Raw genomic sequence first — 24,825 nt, forward strand, 5'->3', positions numbered from 1 at the left:
TCACCAACGGACTTCTACCGGACGTTTAACGGATAAAACGGATGTTGAACAAATGAGAACGGACTTCTACCGGACGTATAACGGATAAAACGGATGATGAACGAATCTGAAACGGATAAATGCCAATTGAAAATTTCGCGTCAGAAATGCAAATAAATTAATATGTCAGATTTCTTAAGGTTCATGAAATCTTATTATTCCGATAATCGATCTTAGAGTAAAGACGCGTCTTCCAATCAAGCAGCTCTTATTAGGCCAGACAATGCCCTTTTGTGGCATTTTGAAGACCAAACCAAAACCAGTTACACAGAAACATTTTGAATATTTATGCAATTTACATGTATTATTATTGTCGCCTTTAATTTTTCCGTATATCTTGTTCATCCGTTTTATCCGGTACACTTCCGTTAGATGTCCGTTTTATGCGGTACTCGTCCGTTGGATGTACGTTCGACATCCGTTCTGTCCGGTACGTTTCTGTTTCTCGTACGTTGCATAACCGGTGTGTGTCCGTTATGCATTCGTTACACGTCCGTTTTATTCGGTCAGTACATCAACGGACTCCCCAGACAACATTGGTACGTTGGCAAAAATTTACATGCATTGGTCCAACGTTATTTTAAAACGTTGGCCCAATGTATAAGTGCAAAGTGGCCCTATGTTGGCCCAACGTGATGGCTAAACGTTGGCACAACGTTGTAAGGTTTTATACAATACATTGGCCCAACGTTGGTCCAATGATGGAATAATACTTGCTGATGTTGAACAAACGTTAGGCCAACGTAGTTATACAAACAGTTGGCAAACGTTGGAACTCCGTTGGTTCAATTTATAAACCTTTTTATCCAAATGAAGGATACTAAAATCCCTTCCAGGCAACCACTGCAATAACTCCTGGTTCTTATATCAGTTCAAAATGGCGAAACTATTACTTTTTTAAATGTTGCAATTATTGCTTTTTCATATCCACTATACCATGTTGTGTCTTACATACTACCCGAAAATTTGGTATTTTGCCACTTTCTCTCCATCTTCCTGAACATGCATGAAATATTTGCAAATGGACGTTTCAGTAACCAGCAACCAATCAGTCTTCTCAGAAATTGTACTCCTGAATTTTACCCAAATTTTAATGAATGCAATCAACATATCCATGTTACCCAATTTTCTTAAATAATGTAAATACAAAGGTATGATTAAATATAATTTATTATTAGCTAGACAAACAGCAAAGTTTAAAAAAAATCTGTTTTGTATCTATACGTTACTAAATCAGATCTAGAATGAAAATTATAAAGTCTATTCCTGATAATTCATTTATCCCGTTTGCATAATATTATTACTGTTTATGTAGAAATATCCAAGCTCTGTATGAAGGCATTGATAATTCATTTCATACAGCTATTTTTCTAGTTCTGTATTCCAACATGGTTTTTATTCACAAGAGTTTTCCTTTTGTTTTCTGCTAAACTTTGTTTTGTCACTATTTCTGACTCCGTCTTATGTTAAATCCTTTATCCAGTTTAGCATATCTTCATAAAAGTTATTTCACTAACTCTGTAATAAAGTAATGAATAAATGAGTACTCAATGTATGTATATTTTGAATATATTAAATCCTCCTACAAAAATAAAAAAAATAAAATAAAAAAATACATTGTTTCTGGTGTCTTGGCACATTACATTTTTGTACAATAGTTAGAAAAATACTTTTTTTTTAATATTTTCCCTAGCCTACACAAGCCAAGGCAAAAAGCATATTGCATGCTTTACCATAATGGTTAGACTTCACCAAGCTAGGTAGGTTAAGCAGGACAATTGAGTGTAGAAATGATTACAGAAAACATTGTCAAAAAATGTTCTAAGTAAATAAATAAAACTAGTTGAAAAAAAAATACAAAGTCAAATCTTAATACACTGGCATTAACGGTAGTATTGTTATGCATATATATCTGTGAAATTCGAATCCATGTAGCATAAAGGATGGCTATTATGTTAACTTACTTTCTTAAAGTTATTCATTCTAGGCTATCAAATGGTAAAATGCATTTTCTCCCATCTTCATTTCCATGCATTTTCTAGCCAGGATGTTGTCAATAATTCTTATTATTCCTAATTCTCTTTTTTTCCTTTTGCACTCCGAATTATTTTGTCTTCTGTAGTACTCAAATACCTGACCTATAAATTTATATTAAAATGTAAAATTGTATTTTAAAAAGAAAGCTACTCCAAGTAATTCAGACACTAATTTATAGTCTTTTTCTTTTATAAATATCCGTCTGTGTGGTATAGTTTTTTACCCCCCCCCTTTTCCCCCTTTAGGACAAAAAACTAAATTCAGCCAAGTCCGTATAACTATATACAAATAACAACATAGTCTTGCAATGAATTTAGATATTATTTTCAAATAAGATTAAGAAATAAATACTCTATTTGATATCTAATACAATGTTACACATGCAAGTGTGTATATGATCAGTTTTCACAGATACATGTATATCGTATATGTTTGCATGCGATTTAGAAATAGAATAAAACTAACAAATTCATATATATTTCAATAAGTAGAAATCATTATACCACATTTCTGAAACATTACGGAATAAGGTACATCTTAAGACAGATTTTTTCCATTAACTTCAGTAATGGTCATAAATGTTATCGTTATAGATTTTAGAAAAAAAAATATTAAACTATTGGTAATTTACAAATTGTTTGAAGATACTAATGTTCAATGGAAAATATTTCATTATGATTAATAGGATTGAAATGATTTTAAATCTAGAAAATATTTCGCCCGAAACGTATAAACTTCAAAATCAACATTATAAAATGATAAAAATTAATATATGTTTTAATTTTTAACAACATCCCTCAGATTATAAAATCATATTGTATTTGTCATTCTTAATCGTATATATATATATATGTATATCAGATTTTTTTAAATTACAACTTACACGTTATACTTTCTTTCTCTTTGAACCTCAGATGATATGATTTTCTCTATTGTTTTCTTCGTTTTACTGCTTTCTTACAAATACACAACAGGAAATAGCCACAAAAGTGACCATCCCATTACATCCAGATTTCTTATAAACTTAATTACCATAGCAACTATCTTTGAAATTTGTCGAACATATGGTCAACCTTATCAGAATGTGCTTGATTAATAGACTGTCTGTAACAAATATCACTCTGCATATAATTGCTAAATTATTATGTTTCACAAAGTTTAATGAATAAAGTTATTATAAATAATGATTGCAATAAATTTAAACTTTTAACCAGGTTATCTATGTTTACGATATACATTTTTTTATTACAATAATGCTATTCCAGTATAAATTTTACCTGGCTTATATATAGAGTATAATATATGATCAACGTTAGGCCAGCATTGGCCCAACATAGAGTTGTAAACATGTAAATGTAATTTCAGTTGATAAACACTTTCGGTATAACATTAACTTTTCATAAGGCATGCAGCAATCAAAGTTATCCGCCTCCCAAGAGAAATAAAGCGTAAAATATTTCATAAACAATTTTTATTCTAACAAAATTTTATATCGGCCCTATGTTGCTAATAACATGCCAACATTTGCCCGATTTTTTATAACCAGCATGAGATAATAATATGGATTTACAACAACAGACCAACGTAGGGCCAATGTTGTGCATCCAACACCAACGTGCGACCAACGTACCGACAATTTGCCAACGTTGGGCCAATGTTGTTCAGCCAACATAAACTTGCGACCAACGGACCGATAATTGGCCAACGTTGGGCCAATGTTGTGCAGCCAACACCAACGGTCGACCGACGAGCCGACAATTTGCCAACGTTGGCCCACTGTTAGTCTGTTGACTGGGTCCCAACGGATAACAATTTTGTCAACGGACAACTTTTATTTTCATCCGTTGGGCGTCCGTTCGTGCTATCCGGTAAGGTGTGACCGAGGCTTTAGTCTGGTAAGACTTACTATACACATCCTTGGTTTCGCTAAATAAACTGAGTCTCTTTTTTGACACGATTTGGCCATCACAATACAGATATCATTTTAACATGTTTCAAATAAGAATTAATAAAAAATGTAAAAATGAAAAAGTAATAAATAAAAGAAAAAAAATGAGAATTAACTTTAACTTTAAAGGATCTTAAAGCAACCTCCCTCAGGTATGCGCCTTGAAGTAATTTTTAATCAGCTGATGGTTTTCTGTACCTAAAGATTCTTTATTTTTCGCGTTTTTTTCAAACGTTTGTCTTATGAGCAATAGTTCGACCTATTTGGGTACGAATTATGGCAAATGGCCGTAAGGAGAGTGCTTAATTTTAGGAATCGAGTGCACCTGCACGAGCGGGGTTCGAACTCACCTCAGTGTTGACTGGCTAGTGATCACAGTATTAACTACTTAGACCACTCGGCCACCGATGTATGTATTTGTCGGTTATGAAAGCTCTGAGTCAGTGACAACTCTACAACAGATTTATCAATCGGATCAACAGCAATGATGGTGATACATGGCTGTGTACATTATGTATATATATAACTCGTCTAAACATCAACCCAACAATGTTAAATCTGTAAATTTGCTTTCGCAAATTGTTTGTTCTTCCCTCGCCGGGATTCGAACCCATGCTACTGAGATATTGTGACACCAAATCGCCTGCACTGTAGCCGTCCCGCTAGACCACACGACCACCTGGGCTTCATAAAAATGTTACCTTTCCACGTCAGTTTTAATCTAGCGTCGTATTACAGTACATGATATATAAGGCATGAAGATGTTATTCTTACAGATCAGCTAAATTATCTATAGTAAAGGATCCTACAAATTAATGTAAGATACAGTCACAGAAAATAATTATATTTATAAGTACGTCTGAGCCAGTGATACATGGCTGTGTACATTATGTATATACAACTCGTCTAAACATCAACCCAACAATGTTAGATCTGTAAATTTGCTTTGTTCTTCCCTCGCCGGGATTCGAACCCATGCTATTGAGGTATCGTGACACCAAATAGCCTGCACTGTAGCCGTCCCGCTAGACATATATTTATATATACTGACTATATATATATATATACACTGAAAATCTAAATTAGTCAATTTGACCAATTTAATTAGTCATTTTGACTGTCCTCTAGATGACAATGCACTTTAATCATTTTGACTATGCTCTTAGTCGTTTGACTAGGTGGTTAGTCACATTTGACTGAGTAGGGTGGTCATTATGACTATGTTAGGAAGTCAAAATGACTATATGTCATACTCGTTATGACGAATTGGATTGTTCAATTGACTATGCACATTTGTCAGTTTGACAATTGAATGTAGTCCATATGACTGATTGATATAGTCGGAAGTGACCATGTTGGTTAGTCAACATGATTACTGTGAACTTGATAGTCACGACTGTTAGACTGTTATTTTAATTTGTGTTGTGTTTTTTTGCTCTACCATTTGATTTGTGTGCGTTTCATTCCGTTTCGTTTTGTTATGGTTCATTTCTTCTGTTATTCTACTTTTTGTTGTTTCTCTTCCATGGGATTGACAAATACATCTGGAATATAATATCATTAAAAATACCACAGCAGCAATACTAACAATGACAATAGTATACGACCACAAAGTGCTCAATGTTCAAAACCTTCCTATATCTTAAGTTTCCATGTGTAACCATTACTCAGTGACATATATTAAAGTAAAAAATCAAATAAAGAAAATAAATTTATTATAAACTCATTGTTAATTTGAAGTGTTTATTTCAGATCTTTTATCCGTAACAACTCTGCATGTGTCAGTGTGGTATTCTCTATGGTAAAAAAATCTCTCAGCTGTGTTCATACAAATAGCAATGTCTTCATTTGCTGAAAAATATAATTGTATCATTTTAGAAGCTAAAATATAACAATAAACAAGATTATCAGTCATGTTAAAAGTTTAAAGAAAAAACAAATTTTTAAATCTTTGATCTAGTGATTTAATCACTCATCTTATACCATTAATTTGTAATGTAAGCACCGGGATCTTGACAGCCACCCATCCTATATCACAACATTGTAACATTGTAATGTAAGCACCCGGATCTTGCCAGCCACCCATCTTATACCACAACATTGTAATGTAAGAACCGGGATCTTGCCAGCCACCCATCTTATACCACAACATTGTAATGTAAGCACCGGGATCTTGCCAGCCACCCATCTTATACCACAACATTGTGATATAAGCACCGGGATCTTGACAGCCACCCATCTTATAACACAACATTGTAATATAAGCACCAGGATCTTGACAGCCACCCATCTTATAACACACCATTGTAATGTAAGCACCAGGATCTTGACAGCCACCCATCCTATATCACAGCATTGAAATGTTAGCACCAGGATCTTGACAGCCACCTTGAGTTTTTAATTCATTGTTGTGAATATCGATTGCAGTGTTTATTTTTAACAGTTTTTGCTCAGATGAAAAAAAGATATCGCTAAATACTCTTTTCAATCGACAATACGTTGTATGTGAATCAAAATTGATATCACATATACATATCCCCCCTTTTTATTGTCGTTACGTCAACATGTGCCGATATTACTTTCATTTATACACTCCTTTTTCTTAAATTCATTTTTTGTAAGTTAGAATTAAAACAAATATACATCATACTTACTTTAAACAATTGGTTTATATGACAAAATAACAGTTTCCGTGCCTTCTGGTTTGTTTACATCTACACAATCTATGGAACAAAGGGAACGCGAAAGAGTGCGCGTGAAAACCGATACTCTACACCACGTGGTGTTGTGACCACTAACATAGTCAATTGACCATGCAGGTAGTCATAATGACTTGATGGGTAGTCATATATGCTTTTGACTACCTTTCGGCTGATATTTGACTAACTGAATAGTCATCGTGACTAATTTAGATTTTCAGTGTATCTGGTGTACAAAAAATATTAACACCTTATGTTTGTAGCATAACATCGTGGCCACTAGTTAATTGTTTTCTGTTTAGTATTAAATTTATATTAAGATCCATTTTGTTGCATCTTGTGATCAATTTTATTTGGCAATCGCCAATGGCAGTCAGCAGGGTTAAAGAACATCAGTTGTTCGACCTGTTAGTCAAATGCGTTTTGTTTAAATATACTTTATTAAGATCCATTTTGTTACATCTTGTGATCAATTTTATTTGGCAATCGCCAATGGCAGTCAGCAGGGTTAAAGAACATCAGTTGTTCGACCTGTTAGTCAAATGCGTTTTGTTTAAATATACTTTATTAAGATCCATTTTGTTACATCTTGTGATCAATTTTATTTGGCAATCGCCAATGGCAGTCAGCAGGGTTAAAGAACATCAGTTGTTCGACCTGTTAGTCAAATGCGTTTTGTTTAAATATACTTTATTAAGATCCATTTTGTTACATCTTGTGATCAATTTTATTTGGCAATCGCCAATGGCAGTCAGCAGGGTTAAAGAACATCAGTTGTTCGACCTGTTAGTCAAATGCGTTTTGTTTAAATATACTTTAAGATCCATTTTGTTACATCTTGTGATCAATTTTATTTGGCAATCGCCAATGGCAGTCAGCAGGGTTAAAGAACATCAGTTGTTCGACCTGTTAGTCAAATGCGTTTTGTTTAAATATACTTTTTCACTTTTTTGGTCTTTTGGAAAATGTTGTTTGTGCTGTTTTTAGACACGTCTACAACGAAATTTGTTTTACATGCACACGTATAAAAATTGCGGTTTTTATCCAACGCAATCATAGGTTTGAACGTAGTTTTCAATTTAGACTCGTTTATATATATATATATATAGAGAGAGAGAGATTAATACATGGCCTTTTCCATATCAGCCTGGGTATCATCCCGAGAACCCCATATCAGCCCGAGACGGAGTCGAGGTGCTTTTTCCATATCAGCCTGGGTATCATCCCGAGAACCCCATATCAGCCCGAGACGGAGTCGAGGTGCTGATATGGGTCGAGGGATGATACCCAGGCTGATATGGAAAAGGCCATGTATTAATCGCTTTATCATATACTTCCGACAATAGTTTAATGTAAGGCAAATAAACTAATGAAATAACTAAAACAGTCAAACATTTTATAAAGAAAATTAAAATTATGAATCAAATATACTATAGTTGTCCAACAACAGCATCATTAACTCCTTATATATTTATGGTTACATTTCCTATAGAGGCATTTTGAAACATTGAAAATTTGGAAGAGTTTTACGATCATTACTACTCCATGTTTGTTGTACTATAAAATGATTCATAACTGTCAAAGGCATTTGTTAGCAAGTATTAAACTATCCCCACAAAAGTTCCCGTAAATTTTGACGTCGTCATAAAAAACATCTGACGTCACAATGGAAAAGTAAACAACCGCAATCGTAACTACTCGGCCATTCTCGCTACGCAGTACAATCCAGAAAGGCCGAGTTGTTCCGATTGTAAACAACCGATACCTGAAACACCGGAAGTAACTTGCAAGAGAGGCACTATTATGGGTTTTGTGCACGAGATGCACCTGATATGGGTTATCAGCCCGGGTGGGAAATTATGGCTTGTGTACTTCCGCTCATTACACATATGCAAAAGCTATCATATCAATGCTAAGTATATATATATGTGTATAAGACGTACCTGGTGGTCGTGTGGTTTACTTGTGTAAAGTGTAGAAAAGTCAAATCTTTTAAAACTATTGCAAGATGAAAGATAGTTAGATTGTATGCATGTACTCTAAAAAATCTTTGGATTTTTTTTTAATTATCCACATCTGATTCATGCCACCTCTAGAATAGGCAGTTTCAAGTTTGAAGCCCGGCTTTGATTGCTGACAAAATCGATGTTAATAATTTAGAAAGAGGTTTCGTGGAGCACTTGGAAGACCCAGCAATATACCGGTGTTTGTAAGGACACTTATGTTGTTTAGGTATCCAATACAGTGATGGAAGATCATCTTTGATTGAAATTCCAAAGGAACATAGAACAGACCTATGATTATCCAGGATTTCATCTTGGTAAGTGTCGTGTAAATGTAATAAGTTTTACACACTAAAACGATGTTGTTTGGGGCTTTATCTGCAGGGACAACCAATATATTTGTCATGGAGGTAGGATACATGTTTTGCAACATTTGGGTTTTTAAAGATTGACGTAGCATGGGCATTGATAGACCCATTCAGTTTCTAAATTCTCAGTGATTTGTATCAACTATCTCACAGCCTTAATCCATCTACGTCTACCTTCTCAGGCTTAGCCCATTGTCTGGTATAATCTCTGACTGAATCCATCAAAATTTTGAAGTTGTATTTCCAATTGATGGATTTAGGCTCACGATATTTCGGACCTTTCGATAACACATTTCACCGGGAAGTGTTATTAACAATGTTGAGGTCACCGGTAATGACGTGGCCAACCGGATTATACATGTGAAATTCAGAATTGGGAACTAGCACAAGTGCAATCAGGAGGTTTAAACTTGAAGTCGTCAATATTGAGATTATACAATTTGGTGAAAATCGGATAAGAAACACAAAGCCTATAGTATTGAGTATTACGGACTCACGCACGAACGGTTTGATATTTTCAGTGTTTAAGAGATATCTTTTGTCCATTTATGATCGATAATACATCCACGTATACCCGTTTCCGCGGTAGGGAATATCCGTTTTATGTCATAGTAATAAGTATTGTATTATCTATTGCATTGTGCATTCAATCCGTTTTTGCTGACGTCAGAAGAAATTCTACCAACCAGAATCAACAATTTATTCTGTTGGCTGTTTTAACAGATCACAAAATTGGAGAATTTAAAGAACCATCCAAACATTATTCCTACCAAGTTTGATAAGACCCACCTCATGGATTTCAGATGAAAGGAAGATATTATTTTAATACACTACATTCAGCTTGTAGCAGAAAAATCGGCACTAAACGTGGAATCTACACTGTAGAGATATCTAAATCGTTATTTGAATAAAGATTTGCTCTGTACTTCCAGATAACTTTTTAGAAAAGTCATCCTTTGCCAATAATTTGAGACAATAGAGACGGCAAACTGAAAAATGTATGAACAGATCGAGATAATTACGCTCCACTTCTCTTTAAGAACATAAAATCATGATGCACCAGCAGCTCTTTTCACAAAAAAAATCTTAAGAGTACAAATCCTCTCGAAGTCAAACACATTTCAGTATAACTTACGATATTTGTTTGTGAAAAGAATCGCTGATGCGCATTTCGACATCTCTACCGACAGGAAGAAACCACACTGATATATGTACAATTATCTTAATTGTTGGGCCACAGTGTAATGTTTGGATGATCATTGAAGTATTCGGTATCCATTTTACTTCCGTGGTTAGATTAAGTAACACTACTTCGATTGTTTTCCAAGTGAGCGTAGGATCGGATGCTGCATGGTTTACGTTCATGTATTATTTTTTTTTTTTTTTTATCACTATTCGAAGATGACAAATAGTGATCACCACAGTCCAATAACATAATACCGTCTTGATTGTTCAACAACTATTAGATATTATATAAGTTCAAACAATTTACAAAAAAAGTAAAATCACAAAAATACTGAACTCCAAGGAAAATTCAAAAAGGAAAGTCCCAATCAAATGGCAAAATCAAAAGTTCGAACACATCAAAGGAATGGCAATCTAATTAAAATATTGATCTCTGATTACGTTATACTCATATGTAGTATAACGTAATCAGAGATCAATATTTTAATTAGATTGAACGAATGGATAACAACTGTCATATTTCTGACTTGGTACAGGCATTTTCTAATGTAGAAAAACTATTTCTATGAATAATTTCTACTGTGATGACCAGTACAAAATGTTGACCTAATACAGTGTAAGAATTATCTGCGAGTTATGAATAACCTGCAAGTATAATTATGTAAACATATTTCAAGGATTACCTTCTTAAATGGATTTGAAAGCTATTATATAAACTTCACTATAACTCCTATCGACAGAGGTCCAATAGTAAAATAGCTTAAAAAATTGACAAAATCCATCTCTTGTTTGTCAAACATTCAACTTGTGTGACTTTGCACAAAAAAAAGGATATGGGGTATCCATCCATGACAAAACCCCAGACAAAAAACAAACGAACATGGCTTTTGTTGCTGTTCTTCGCAGCCTTCAACATGGAACAACAAGTTTAACTCTCACCCAATGCAAGTTTAAGACGGCCCTAACACCGGTTTTAGCGGAATTTTTTGGAAAATATTTTGGATAGACTTTGTATGATGTAATCCCACATAACCGGGGTCAGTAAAAAAGAAAGGAATACATATTGAAATATGCCACATATACAAGTTTTTGAATCATACCAAACTTCCATTGTTTCGTTACTCAACTGTCCTCCCTTATTGTAATACAATGTTTAGTTTCGTTTTTGTTTATTTAGTTCGAAATGAACATATTTACATCAAATTAAAAAAAAATCTACGAATCGGGAATCTACGTTGAACTTGGTGTCGTATGGTATCTCATGGTAAGGCAAAATGAGGATCTATAGAACATTTTCATAACAAAAAGCGAATACTTATATTAAAGTTTCTTTTCTTTTTTTCTTTTCTTTTTCTTTTTATGGAAACCAGATTATTTATTTACAAATAGACACGTACGGTGGAAACAGAGACATATAATAAAACGTCTCTGGTGGGACAGAATATTTTTAATTTTCTTTACATATTCAAAACTTCAAGCGTCCCAATGACAATCAAATGTATAAAATAAATAATCTTTAACCTGGGAAGTTCGAACAGTATGTATAACTTAATAAGAAAAACATTTACTTGTATATGGGTATTGGACAGGATAGATACATATATGTTCTGCTTTTACTATATATCTTTTTATCGCAACTCGACTTTTTCATAAAGATTTATACGAACATATTTTTTATTGTTTAGTCTTAACTTTAACCCTCGCATTTTCGAAACCATATAAAACTTGTAAATATAGGCACTCAACCTTGAAAAGACAGGTGTGAGATACCTGTAAAAATTGAATCATTTTACACAATCCTACTTTTATTTGTACTGTGCATATGACGTATACATACAAAAACACATATAACCTACACTATTTCAATATTGTGTTTCAATCAAGTACCAGTGAACTTAACTTTGAGAATTACACGGATTGTAAGTTTCGGTCTCCATCCTAAGTTTGTCGTTGGGCTCCAGGTTCAAAATTGAGCAATTTTTTCACGGTGTACAGGGCTCTTTAAAGCAATGTTTTTATTTGGATTCCTGGCTCCACTGATGCGGTCCAGGCTTCACTAAAAGGATTTTTTGAGCTCCAACGATAGAACTCCAGGCTTCACTGATATAGCCGACTCAGCTTCAATAGTAGACTAGGGTACCGAACAGAAGATTAGTTCATTCCTCAATAAGCTCCAGTATGTTAAGGGCGGTCTAGCTGCTTATAGATATCGGGATTTGAATGACACGAGTCGCATGAGAGAAATGTAACCAAAATATGCTATGTGTCACTTCGAGGAGAGAACAAATAATTCTTATTGTTTTTGGTACCTTTCAAACTATCTTACCTTTTCACCAAATGCACTCATTCTTTTTCGTACTGATCACCTGATCGAAATGTATGACAAAACAATAAGATATTTAAGGGTTGTTTGTATTCTTTGCTGTCCATTCCCCAAAATACAATTATTTCTCAAATTACACCGTTATCACTTACTTTTATAATTGCGACTTAATTATAACAACGGATTTACATATTCAGAAGATAATGGCATATTTTATGTAATTTAATGATATGATCAGATGACTATAACATATTTAAAACTAATCAATTCCACCCACGAACTACGGCCAATTGATTGCTTATAAAAAGGAAGACTCGGGACAGATATCAGTATAAACTTTTCAGCTATAGTACAATGCAGATATATTTGTTTTCAAGTTTGTGTGTGGTTGTGTGTGTGAGTCTGTTGACCGTACATGCAATACCAAGTTTTGAGGATTTTTTATCCAACGATCAACCATGGTCGGCAAGTATATTTACTTAAGCATTTTACATAAAAAAAAAATTAAATGTTTTATATATATAGTGAATGAAAATCGAATCAGTATTCGATTATTTCTTTCAAATGAATATTTCATCACAGTGTTTTTATTACTATTATTTTGAGAGAGCAATTGGCGAGATCGAAATTTAATCCAATAGTTCTTAAAAAAATGAGTAAAAAGTATTCACGTTTAGGATTGAAGACAGGTAGTTGAGGAATTAACCACCCTTTTTCTAAATATTTTTTGTGATTTATTTATTATTTAGTAAATTATGTTCTTTAATATCTAAACATGTTTTAATTTATTTGATGTGTTCTTGTTCTTATATTCCATATAACAATAACAATAAAAAAAAAACTAGAAGAGCATCATTTATAAACTACTATTCAGCAATAACACGTTAAATCTTCAGGAAAAAAGGAGAGATTCCCGAAGCGCCTTGTGGCATTCATTGCTAGTCTAAAACCCTATCGTTATCACTGTACAAGTTACAGCAACATGGTTTCTATGCTATATATGTCATTGTTTTATTGGAACGAATGAAAAGCCCTATGAATTAACCCTTGCAATTTAGCTATGCTACCATTTGATTCAATATAACAATTTTTGATCGTAACTAAACAATTGAATACATTTACCAGATGAGCTGACCAATAAGCAATCACGTTTTTTTATACCCCGCCCCAAAGTGTCCTCCTGCCCCTTTGTCCGAAAAATCATGTCAGTTCCTTCAATTTTATACTATACATATGTATATGTAGTCCTTTTAATATGTCATTCCCATAGTCAAAATTTGTCAATAACATAAAGCGTTGTATACATAAGTAAACAAAAGCTTTCTAATTTTTACGAGCACATTTATTTAGGTGCGATCCGGATAAACCAAAGTCGTATTCAGACGGGGATGCACCCGGCGCCTCCACCCCTCAAAAGAGAAATATTGTCGGTAAATATATTTTGACATTGCACAAGGTTATGTTTTTCTCTAGCTGTTTTACAGGCTTACACTTCATCCATTGTATTTTGGATGTTTGATATTTAAGCCTTAGCCTCATGATTTTTTATAAGTTTTTATTAGCTTTTAGCTAGTTTTCAACAAATGAAAGTACTCTAAGATCTGTACCTGTTTTTTTTGGTCGTTGTGTTTATGCGCTTTGTCGACCTGAAGGTTTAAGCCCTTTTCACTCTATATATACGTATTTTGTTTTGGCGCCTGCATATTTGTTTGAAATCCGCCACTTTCTATATGTGCTTGTCCAAAGTCATGAACCTGTAATTCAGTGGTGTCGTTTTTTGTTGTTCATCATATTTTATTTTCCGTTGGTGTTTTTTAACCGTTAATTAGGACGTTAGTTTTCTTTTTTGAATTGTTTTATATTTATAATTTCGATTTCTATTATAGCTTATTAGAAGCTTTGCTCATTTTTGAAGGCCGTACGAGGACATATAGTTGCTAACTTCTACAAACTTTTGGTACCACATTTCTTCTCGAGAATATACTTTTAAAACATTTTTTAAACAATGTGCTTGTTTAAAACTATCATGTACAGTTTTTCTGTTATATTATTTGATATGTTTGTTAAAACATAGCCTTCGTATATTTGTATAAGCGGAAACAATGAAACACCACTTGACCTATAACTTCCTGAAGATAATTATTTCATTAAAAAAGCACTTCTTCAATAATTACATTTACAGAAATAAACCACTAAAGATCACTAAAAATTGAAATTACTCATCGCGGAAATATGATGATTTGAATAAGGGTAAACATGGTATATCCGTCGTACTTCTATTCGTTAAATGGCTAGCCCCAGGAACATGTCAGTTATGTGCATTATTAACCGAGACTATGCAAAATAACATCAATTTAACCAAAATAATCCGAAAACGGCGTCCCTCAAAGTTTGCACAAGGAAAACAAACTTGACATTTTTTTCAACTTAAAGATCGAAATGAAACACATACTTTCCCCATCATATACCTTCAAAAACATCCTGCTTCCCAATCCTTCACCTTCAATGACTTATCTCTCGATCCTATACCGTAAGGAACACATGCTCTCTCAATCACATAACTTCATGAACACCTGCTCTCCCGACCCTAAACCTTAAAGAACACTTGCTCTTCCGATCCTATACCATAAAGAACGCATGCCCTCTCGATCCTATAACTTCAAGAACACACACTCTCCCGCTCATACCTTAAAGAATAGCTTCCCTTCCACGCAATCCTACACCACCTTCATTCAAGAACACATAATCTCCCTATCCTATACCTTCAAGAATATCTGCTCTCCCGATCCTATACTTGTAAGATTATGCTCCTTACTCCAATATAAATTATAGAAAGTAAGGCGAATGATTTCAAAAGAATGTAAAGTTTATGAGGATGTAAGAGATCTTTTTCATCTTGAGATTAACAGCTAAAATTTTAAGTTATAAAATTCCGTAATTTATGCAGAAAACAGTTTGTTTTATTACAAAATATGACTAACATATAGTCTGTCCAAAAGGAGTGTGTTTTATTGTCTGTATACACTTCAGGTTAGCAGTAAACAACAATGATTTATAAAGCAATAAACATGTATGAGTGCAATATGCTTTAAAATGTTACTTAGCTAGTTGTATGATACATAGCAAAAGAAAAATCAACAGAAATTAAAGAAAATGCGCAAAACCTATAAAGCACATGCAGTCAGCTCTTAAAGGTTCCAAAATGATGAATGTAAAACAGTTGTAACGATATAACAAACGTCCTTCAAATTAAGTTCATATTATATAAGCTTTTTATTTTTTATTTTCACAAATTTTAGTTTTTATAACGTCAATTCGAAAGCAGCGTTTGTTCTATGTCAATGTGTGATATGAATATTTCCTGAGAAAGTTAAGTGGTTCTCTCCCGAAACTTCGACTTCTTTCACGAATAAAAACTGGTTGTAACGAGAGAGCTCATTACGAATAGTGCTGACAGGGGACAGTGGTGTTAAACACCTACATTTTATTCCTGTATTTATTATAATAAAAAATATATGTAAATATGAAATAATGGAAGATTGAATATACTTTCAAAGAACTAAAATGAAAGATGGCCAATTGCCATATCATTAATTTTGAATTACTTGTTTGCATAAAAAAAAATGTACAGATTACACAAATGTGCAAATTACAAAAACAAATTACACAAATGTACAAATTACACAAATGTACAAATTACAAAAACACATATTACAATTTGTAAACATAGTTGTAAAGTTTGAGTTACAATTCTCAAATGTTCAATTGTCGAGTTGCACAGTTACAAGTGAAGTTAGGAATATTAAATTTTGAATTTTAAAATTAGAGTTACATACATACAATTTAAGAAATGCAAATGAATTATGCCACCCTTGTTTTTCCATATAGATGTAGCCTAAAACTGTTATTTTGAAAGAATTTGGCAAATCTTCAATAATGGATAATAAGGACATTTTTTAAAAAAATAATTCTTTTGAATATATATATGTTTTTATTTAAAATAAATTGTTTTATTTTTGGTTTGGTTTGCAGTCGCTTTTTATTGTATTTCCTTAGATTAATTCCGCATTTTTGGCACCCTGTTAATAATTAAAGAAGAAATAAATCCCCCCATTATATAGAGGAAAAAGACAGCCCTTAATATTTAGTTCACAGAAATATGAAATAACCAACATCCTTGACTTCAGCAACACGACCTAAGATAATAAGATAATTTCAGATAAATGTTTCCAATTAAAAGCGATTTATCTCGGTCTGTGCGGTTAATTTGCGATGTATTAGTTTTACTTGATGCCCTATTGTCTATTATTGCTGCATTGATCAGTTATAAAGCTATTATTTTGTCCATTATATATTGTCCCAGAAGTTTTAACCCAACACACAATAGGCCTAGGCCGCCTCTGGTATTATAAATTGTCCATTTATCTGATTAACCATCCATTAACCGACCCTTACTTGTTATCTATGAGGAGCTGTACATGTATAGCTTAATTAATATTGACATACATATGGTATTTTTTTATATAACAAAAGTGATAGTACGACAGGTGCAGATTCAAGTATTTTTGAGGCACAACTCTGACAGTTTCGCCGAGTTGAGCTAAAAGGAATATTATTTCTGTGTCTTGTGCCAAACATGGTACTTAATTTAGGAAGGGTACACTTTCTGTAATATTATAGCAATGAAGCTTTTCTTTTTTCTTTTATATTGTATCATCTCTTTGAAATACACAAACTACCTAAAATCTTTAAAAAGAGAAAAAATGACAAGGTCATGTGGTAAAAGTCTCAGTTTGGCCCCTAGCTGGTATCAAAGGCGCTTGCGCACCGCTTTCTCTTTTTTTATGTGTATAAATATTCATTTTTACACGCTGAGTGCCAGAAACATTATAGAACGCTATTTCGAAGTTGATGGTACATGTTTTCATAAAATAATAGAATAGTCTAGAATAAAAAGGAAGCATTTGTCACACGAAGAACTCACTCAGTTCTTTTCAGCTGTTCTAGATACAAGGGGTTACTTACTGATTAACGTTATCCAATGGTCAACTATAAAATTGCTAATTTCAGAAAATTCAAAATAAAGACTCATATATTATTCTTCTTTACAAATACTTGCATTTCTGATGTAAACAATTTGTCGATAAAAAGGTATAGTTGCTTTGAGACAACACTCTAACAGAAATCAAATACAACAATGGGCAAAAACCATACCGCAAAGGCCCACATATTGAAACTGTAAGACATCATTTGTATGATTCCTGTTGGCAGAATTATAAAAGTAAAATGATTTTGAAATTTTGCAGAGTTTGCCCCAATGCAGCAGGCACAATGAACCTTGCGATTATGCATTGAAGACAATCTCACAAAGACGTTCACCTAACGGAGATGTTGAACGAGAAGAAACACTATTTGAAACAATAACAGAGATCTGCACTTGCCCAGATGGTATTACCTGCCCGCGAGGATGGGACAATGCACCAGGAAGAACAATTACACGAAATCTTTTATCATCAGGTAAGATATTTAAAGAGGAAAATAAAATTTTACGTTTAAGATGAATGGAATTGATTAAAATTTAAAAGCTTTTGTTTCACACAAAACGTATTAAATGTCTGCACTAATGATGATAGTTTCTGGTCAATTTATTAGTCAATTTATTCTCACTTGAGCCAAATTTAGATTACTTTGCTTCTCAGTAGTCCCTCATCATCTCTTCAAAACCACCAGGTTTGTTTGAACTAAGCCCTCGACTAAACCTGCCAGGAATAGTATACAGATGTTCTTATTACAATAAATTACTAGATTTTCGTTCCAGTTTTTCCAGTTCTGACTAGCCAATTTGAAAAAAAGATTCTCTTAATCTACAGATCGGATATTTTTAAAACTTCATAGGATCAATGATCTATAAACGATCCTTGTTTAAATGATTGTCCTGTCTTCTTTTCCTATTAATTACCAGCTGACATGTCAATTTTATCAGAAGGCAACTTCCCCAACTTATCTCGCATACATTTAATGCATTTGTGATTTTTTAGTTATTTCTAACCCAATAACATGTGGTCAAAAGCGGAATATAATGACTGGTGGAGGGAAGATAATCCAATTTGTATGTTTCCCCCTAATACATTATTAGCATTAAAGATTATGTACCAGTGGCGGATCCAGAGGGGTCCGGGGGTTGTTCCCCCTTTTTTTGGCCGATCAATGCATTTGAATGGGGAGATATAGTTGGACCCCCCTCCCTTTTGTCCTGGGTTAAGCACCCCTTTTTTTAAATGGCTGGATCCGCCCCTGTGTATCCACAGCCTTTCACCTTGTACTCTCGTATTTGGCAATTCGGTGGTTGGTAGATATTAGATTATTGCATGCAATGCTAACAATGATTTCCTTAGATATTGGTTAAAACCATTTAAAATATGGACTAATTCAAGTACACCTTCTAGAGTGTGATCGACTTGTGTGACTCTGCACGAGTTTATATTGGAATTTAAAGATTGTTTAGAACGTCTTTTTTTTTCAAAACCATAAAGACTAGCACATCCTAGAAAAACAAATGAGTAATCTATGTTTAATTCTTTTTAACAGAAATCTCTGTATTAAAGTCTGGATTTTCTACAAAAATCTTGGTTTTATTTGCTTTAAAATCTCCTTTATCTATTAAATGTAATGAAATAATAAATAATAATGCTTTGCACGAAGTATCCCCTTGGTATATGAACAAAATAGCCCTCCTCTGTTATTCATTATTTTTGCTGTTTTGATACTATTGCAGATTGAAAATTTCGTAATTCACATGGCTACAGAAGGTGTCATAAACCTTTTGAATACACCCTTTTGTGTAGCATCAATCAAGTATTGAACATACATATGTATTTAAATTGTCGACTGTTTTTTTTTTATACAGATATTTGATTTTACAGTACTTATTTTATACTTGTAGGAAAACGTGTTGAATACAAGTCAAACTATTGCACAGAACCGACTCCAGATACAATTTGTAATGTGGAAGAAGGGGAAGTGGCAGTTGTAATGACCGGGGTTATGTACCCTGATGTAATTGAGAGCGTGAACTGTGCGTGCCCAAATAATGATTACAATTTACAATTGAAGAGAGCATACTATGTGTCCACTTTCCAAATCACCCATGAATTTGTCTGCAGTATGGTAAATATTTTGTTGAATGTAAAAAAGTGTTAGATAAAAACCGAATAGATAACATTCACAAATGGTTAAATGAGGGGGCAATAGATGTTAACAACACCTCGATTTTGGCAAAAACAGTTAACAAAAATGCAAAAATGCTGATAACAGTTAACAAAGTGGGTTGAAAACAGTTAACAGCTTTAATTGATATCAGATAACAGTTAACAACACCTTAAAAAGGACCAAAACAGGTTAACACAAAAAGTTATGCCCCCCTCTTATATTTCTTTTGATCTTCGATTGACGAACCATTCTTTTTTATTTAAAGAGAAATTTAATAACTAGGAAACAAGGTCTACCGGACCGAATTAACTGTACTTTTACTTTATTTTATCGTATCTTTTTATTTTAATTTCAAAAGCTTCATTTTATGTTTGATTATTCAAAATTGTAGTAACTAGTGGCAACATAAAAATGAAAGCACACACACATTTCTGAATTATGCTTCGTCTGTTATCTGCTCTTTGTTCGGATTGTTGTCTCTTTCAGTGACACATTCCCCATTTCCATTCTCAATTTTGTTAATACCTTTCTGAATAATTTTAGAGAACCTGCAACATGAACACATCCGATAGAAGAGTGTGTAAGAAAATAAAAAAGGACGGAACCACGGAATACAGGTGTACTTGTCCGGAAGAATACGAATGCCGCATGGAACCTTCAGCAAGAAAGGGTTATTGTGAAAGACGAGTTGAAATGTAGAAAGAAGAATTGAGAACTGAAATATACTTATTATCATTAGTGAATAAGTATAACTGTTAGTAACACCTATTAAGAAACAGTATTAAAATGAGCAAACTATTGTAGAACAGTTTTTTTTGTATTTTTTTGTAAAGCTTTTCCATAACTGCCGGCATCTGTTGTAAATGTTCTTACAAGTTATGTGTACATATATGTTGTTGTTACGTGATTTTTATTCATATCTTAAATACATTTTAGTTAAATCAAATATTTTTTATTGAAATTAAATTGTGGATTTGATAGTTGTTTGTACACAATAGAAATGGAATTTGCTTGTACATTCAAATATCATGCTAACACAATTTGATTCCTGGAAAAGAATCTTATGAATCGAGTCGATAAGGTACAATAATTCTCTTGATGTTTTGTGTGATCACAAAGAGGAAGAGCCCATTTTCCCCTGATTTTTTTTCATTTGATTACGTAGGTAAATCCTGTTTTTTAATAGCCTGATAGATGATCATATATGCTAATTATAGTAAATGAAAATATTTATTTTCATACCTTGACCAGGTATTCCTACGATAAATAAGACCAAGACTATTGATTTTTTTCACATGTGTTATAGTAGCCTCAGTTAAAACCAATATTGATTTCGTGTGTTAACGCCGCTAATGAGCATTAAAAGATGAATTATCAACTCATAAATATTCCAAAAATCAGGGGAAATTGGCCGTTCCTCTTAAGACTCCGTATATATATATACATAATTAAATATACGGTATATTTAATGAATAGCTATTATTTATTTTGAATTATTGAACCATAAAATTAATTTTTGACTCTTCACATTGATGTAAAATGTGAAGAGTCAAAAATTAATTTTATGAGTCAATAAATTCAAAATAAATTATTGCCATTCATTATAATTAAATTTTTATCAAAAATAAGACTCAAAGACTAACAATAACAACGTACGTAAACACATGTTGGCGTATGATACACAACGTCAGAGTGGGCGTGTCGCCAAAAAAATTGACAACATTGAAAATAAAACTGATGCTTTTAACCAATCAGAAGACAGTAAATACACCAAATTTATTTATTTAAGGATATATTAACAAAAGATACACTGTGTATATATTTAAAAAAAAATGTCAAAAAGACAACATCCCATAAACTTGAATAAACAAAAGACAACTATTAAGTATTCACCGACCAAAAACAATACAGAAAATGGTAAAGGAAAAAATAGATAATAATTGAAACTTTTTTTTTCTTCTTTGCGTTTTTTAAAAGTAACTGTCCCGTTGGTTTAAAGGAATAATTGGACGGACCACAACAGTCGAGTTGGATATGACGTTCGGACAGAAGTCAAACGCAATAAAATCACAACGTCTTTTGTCAGGTATTTGTCGAATAGGTTGTCCTAAAGATTTTATAATTTTTAGCCCAACTGACCTAAAGTGAGCTTTTCTCATCACTTGACGTCTGTCGTCTATTTTCGTCATCCGTAGTCGTTTACGTTTACAAAAATCTTCTCTGAAATATAAGGACAAACTTGGTCACAATCATCATTGGGGTAACTAGTTTAAAAATGTGTTCAATGACCCTAACTGCCAAGCAAGATGGCTGAAAATAGACGATTGGGGATAAAAATGTAAGTTTTGTCTATTGTTTTGAAAACCGTTAAGAATAAAGAAAATTTGACAGGGTAAAACATGTTCAGAATGTAAAGATCTACCAATTGTTGATGTCAAAACTGTCTGGACAACTTTTTATAGGAGTTTCTACCCTCAATTGACAAAGGAGTAGGTTCAGTAAGACCCTTTTTTGGCCCCAAAATATAGTAGTTTTATAAAATTGTTAAAATGTATACTTTTAGCCATTCATTGGAAAGTTAAATGCTTCTACATAAATATGTGCTGTTTTTGACAATACAATGCACATATATCGGGAACTAGCATCATTAAGTCATGCTAAATTACTGAAATCTTCACAATTTTAGCATTTTAGTTAAATTTTAGACAGTTTCCGTCTTAAATGAAAGTGGCAGCATTCGTGTTCATTCTTTGTATTGAAATGTAAGTTGTATTTGATGATAATACATAACATATATAAAGGTTGAGGATGAACACCACTGCGGCCACTTTCATTTTTGACAAAAACCATCTGAAAAGTGACTTTTTTAGGCATATTTGATAGATTTGTCACATCTAAGCTAGAATCGGAGCGTTTTTAATGAGTATATCAGTTAAAATGTTTCACATAAACTTATAGAATTAATAGAAATAAACACTTAAGTGTTTAAAAAGTGTCTAAAATCTTTCGCCAGATGAACTTGAAATTTGAGGCCAATATCGGCCCTTACCGGACCTACTCCTTTTACCATTTTTACATGATTGCATATCTTGAAAACTATGACAGATAAAAAGACACCTTGAATGCAAAAAAGATCAGTAAGACAGACAGGTTTAACAAGCAAGTCTACATGGTCGTAATCGTCAGGCGACTCCTTATAAGAGTTATTGGCCTTTGATGATGATTTTGCCATTTCTTTCTTTCTTTTTTGCCTTATATCTTTAAAAAGGAATAGAAAGATAGAAACTTTACAAAGAAAACTGATCAACAGAACAAGATCTGCATGAAGACAATATGAAGGAAATCGTCTGACGACTCCTTATTAGAGACTGGCCTTTAATGACAAGTTTTATCATTTCTGTTGCGTTTTGCACTATATGATAAAAATAAAAATTATAATAAAAAAATAGACACTTCAAATCACAAAAATGTTCAGCAAGGCAAGATCAACTAACAAGTCAAATGTTGCCAATATAGTTTGCTGACTGTCACTCTTTATAGGAGTGATTGCTTTAATGTGGATCAATCTAATTGAACTATAGATCTCTGATTAATGTGGATTTGTTTACCCTATTTTAATTTTTGAGCAAAAACTAAATACGGTCCAGACCGTACGCGTACGGTCTAAATACTCATATGGTCCGGAACACAGACATATTCAGAAGGGATATAATTACGATACTGTTGCAAGGTCATTAAATATGGCATATTATGGCTAAAATATTGATTCACTCTAATATAGGGTTTTTGCATCGGAAACACACACATTTATTCTAAAACCAGTTGTTGGGATGATGCAGGTTATGTTCTTCTCATATATTTTATAATAGTATGATACTAAACTTCTAACGGGAGGGATTGTGCTCGTATTCATATATGATGAAGACATAATCTTTCAATCAGTTTAATTGAGGTCTGTAGCTGGCATGTCAGAAAATGCTACGGTAGTCCTTTGTTAATTTATGTATCATTGGTATTTTGCTTAGTTTCTTTTGTTTGCTATTCTAACATCGGACTCAGACTTTTTTCAAACTAAGTTTTACTGTGCATATTGCTGTGTGGTTGTTTTTCTACAATGGTAAGAGGTACAGAGGAAGGGTGGAGATCTTACAAAACATGCTTAACCCCGTCCGAAGTCAGGAGCCTCTAGTCTTTGTTAGTCTTGTATGTTGTTTAATTTTAGTTCATTTATATATTTTGGAGTTTAGTGTGACGTTCATTATCACCAAACTGGTACACATTTTTGTTTTGTGCCAGCTGAAGCACACCTTCGAGAGCAGGATTTTCTCGCTGTATTGAAGATCTATTGGTGAACTTCGACTGTTTTCTAGTCTTTGGTCGGGTTGTTGTCTCTTTATAATATAATATAATATGATATAAGCAAAATAAGGATGTTAAAGGAGTAGGTCCGGTAAGGACCTATTTTGGCGTCAAATTTCAGGTTCATCTGACGAAAGATTTTGACCACTTTTTAAACACTTAAGTGTCTATTTCATATGAATCAATTACTTTATGTGAAAGATTTTAACTGATTTAGTTATTAAAAATGGCCCGATTCCAGTTCAAATATGAAAAATCTACCAAATATGCCGAAAAATGTCACTTTTCAGATGGTTTTTGTCAAAAATGAAAGTGGCCGCATCCGTGTTCATCCTCAATCGTTATATATGTTATGTATTATCATAAAATACAACTTGCATTTTAATATCAAGGATGAACACGAATGCGGCCACTTTCGTTTCACACGAAAACTCTTAAATTTAACTAAAATGCTAGAATTGTGAAGATTTCAGTAATTTAGCATGATTTTATGGTGCTAATACCCGATATATGTGCATTGTATTGTCAAAAACAGCCCATATTTATGTAGCAGAAGCATTCTACTTTCCAATAAATAACTAAAATAAAATTGAGAATGGAAATGGGGAATGTGTCAAAGAGACAACAACCCGACCAAATAAAAAACAACAGCAGA

The 24,825-nt window shown here is 33.1% G+C and overlaps 2 long non-coding RNA genes across 2 annotated transcripts; one reads left to right on the forward strand and one right to left on the reverse strand.

The window, feature by feature from the left end:
- Positions 1-1,312: 1,312 nt before the first annotated feature.
- Positions 1,313-3,266, reverse strand: LOC143062440 (uncharacterized). Its single transcript, XR_012974752.1, has 3 exons — positions 2,960-3,266; positions 2,004-2,177; positions 1,313-1,557 (listed from the first exon to the last, which is right to left on the reverse strand). It is a non-coding gene; the product is annotated as an uncharacterized LOC143062440 (long non-coding RNA).
- A 9,659-nt stretch (positions 3,267-12,925) lies between these two features.
- Positions 12,926-20,757, forward strand: LOC143064645 (uncharacterized). The gene is made up of 4 exons (XR_012975295.1): positions 12,926-13,067; positions 17,909-18,119; positions 19,546-19,769; positions 20,355-20,757. It is a non-coding gene; the product is annotated as an uncharacterized LOC143064645 (long non-coding RNA).
- Positions 20,758-24,825: the final 4,068 nt, after the last annotated feature.

The sequence above is a fragment of the Mytilus galloprovincialis genome, chromosome 2 (assembly GCF_965363235.1).
Source record: "Mytilus galloprovincialis chromosome 2, xbMytGall1.hap1.1, whole genome shotgun sequence".
In the NCBI taxonomy this organism is placed as follows: domain Eukaryota; kingdom Metazoa; phylum Mollusca; class Bivalvia; order Mytilida; family Mytilidae; genus Mytilus; species Mytilus galloprovincialis.